At 27.7% G+C, this 2,184-nt stretch overlaps 1 long non-coding RNA gene across 1 annotated transcript; it reads left to right on the forward strand.

Annotated features, from left to right (window-relative positions):
- Window positions 1-570: 570 nt before the first annotated feature.
- On the forward strand, window positions 571-1,023 carry LOC142227682 (uncharacterized). The gene is made up of 2 exons (XR_012719973.1): window positions 571-762; window positions 825-1,023. It is a non-coding gene; the product is annotated as an uncharacterized LOC142227682 (long non-coding RNA).
- The last annotated feature ends 1,161 nt before the right edge of the window (window positions 1,024-2,184 follow it).

A 2,184-nucleotide genomic window follows, 5' to 3' on the forward strand; every position in this document is an offset into this window, starting at 1 on the left:
AACATAGTTTATCCATTTTATTTCCATTAAGGTAAATTTTTGTGAGAAATAATAAAATTTACTCGTTTCAGTAAAAAAATCCTAAACTGTAAGCAGTTAGGAATAGTTCATTAACTAGAATAAGGCATGGAATTTTACTCATACTGTTTTCTTCGCTGGGTATAAGAATTTCCTACTGAACAAGAAAATTTTATTCACCGATAACAAAGCATTTGTAAAAATAAACAAAAAACGAACTAAAACCAAGTTTCCTCAAAAATAGTAAAATTTCTTATAAAATGATAATTGCGACTTCCTTTATAATAGAAACTTTTTCATATATACGAACAACACTTGGCTTATAAAAATATTTTAGTTCATTCGTACTAAGAAGTATGCAATTCTTTCAAAACTTAAGGAAACAAACTTGTTAGAATATAGGAAATTTTCCTATATTTCTATTGTCTACCTGTAATCGATACCTGTCATCGTAATCGATGTGTTTGCGCGTGGGTGTAATCGATATGTTTGCGCGTGGTTTGTTTTTTTAGTTGGAATCGCGTTGTTGTGGTATACGGAGAGATTGTTAAAAAATAATATGGTAAAATAATATAATAAATAGCAAATAAAATATATACAATATTTGTTATTTTAAATTAGTGAGAAAATTTTTCGTTTTTTGAAAATAAATCTATCAATGTCGTGATGGCGTATAAAGGAAGAAAACACCAGCAGAATAACAACCCTTTCATTTGTCTTCATTTTGGAATCTTCAAATATCAGGTAATGTACAGTGACGCTAACCTTTTGTAACAAAAATGTTTTATCATTTTTTATATTTGTAGATATTGAAATTGTAAAAGGAGGACAAAATCGTTAGGAAGCAACTTATTAAAAGTGAAAAGTACAAGAAGAAGATGAAAAAGTGCGTTTTACAGTTGATAATATCACATGGAAATTGGAAATAGTGGAATAATAAACTAATATTTCAAGGACAGTCGATGCTGTTGATTCTTAATAAATATATTCAATATATTAATAAAACATGTATTTTATTGAAGATAAAATTGCTTATATAAATAAATAAAATTGTATTTAAAAACGAAGGCAAGCAGTTCTAATTATGAAGTAAAAGTTTTACCACAAATATGTAAGATTTGTCCAAATGAATGAAAAAATTTCAATAAAATCATTCCATATATGAATTCAAATCAGTTAAATTTATTCATTCTGTAGTATAGTGGTACATAAATATAGGAAAATGTTAACTAATATATGGAATGCATTCTACCTAATCTCTACGAAAATCACATCGTTCAAACAAATAAAAATGTCTTTGGCGCTATACGAAGTTCAACTTTCTTCACAATGAGTTCATTTTAACTTAAAGAAGTGGTCACTTTTTTCTGGGTGTAGAAAATTTTGTCAAAATTTTATTTCTAGAGAAAATTTTGTTAACATTTTATTCGGTTCATCATAAAATTTTCATCATTGTCAAAATTTTATTACTTTAGAAAATTTTGTCAAAATTTTATTTCTATAGAAAATTTTGTTCAAATATTATTCGGTTCATAATCATGGTTGCCACTCGAGCCAAAAATAATCTACCAAAATTTTATTTCTATAGAATATTTTGTCAAAAGTTTATTTCTATAGAAAATTTTGTTAAAATTTTAGTTCTGTAGAAATGTTTGTCAACATTTTCTTTCCATAGAAAATTTTGTCAAAATTTTTATTTCTATAGAAAATTTTGTTAAAATTTTATTTCTGTAGAAAATTTTGTCAAAATTTTATGTCTACTTTGTCAAACTGAATTATATACGTATTGGATCGATCTTTTTTGATTTAATATATACCACGTATGGACTTACATACAATTTAGAAGATGGTGTTAGGAGGTTTTAAGATACCTTGCCATCGGCAAGCGTTACCGCAACTTAAGTAATTCGATTGTGGATGGCAGTGTATAGAAGAAGTTTCTACGCAATCCATGATGGAGGGTACATAAGCTTCGGCCTGGCCGAACTTACGGCCGTATATACTTGTTTTTTTTCTTAAATTGAAAGTAGAGGGTTGTCCGTAAATGGGAACTCGGTACGTAATTTTATGATTTTTGCACAGGCTTCTGCCAGACTTAAGAACTTAAATTTACATGAAATTGGCAGCCAACGTAGAGAGTGCATCATTTTCCAACATTTTAGCAAA

The sequence above is a fragment of the Haematobia irritans genome, chromosome 2, assembly GCF_050003625.1.
Source record: "Haematobia irritans isolate KBUSLIRL chromosome 2, ASM5000362v1, whole genome shotgun sequence".
Taxonomy (NCBI): domain Eukaryota; kingdom Metazoa; phylum Arthropoda; class Insecta; order Diptera; family Muscidae; genus Haematobia; species Haematobia irritans.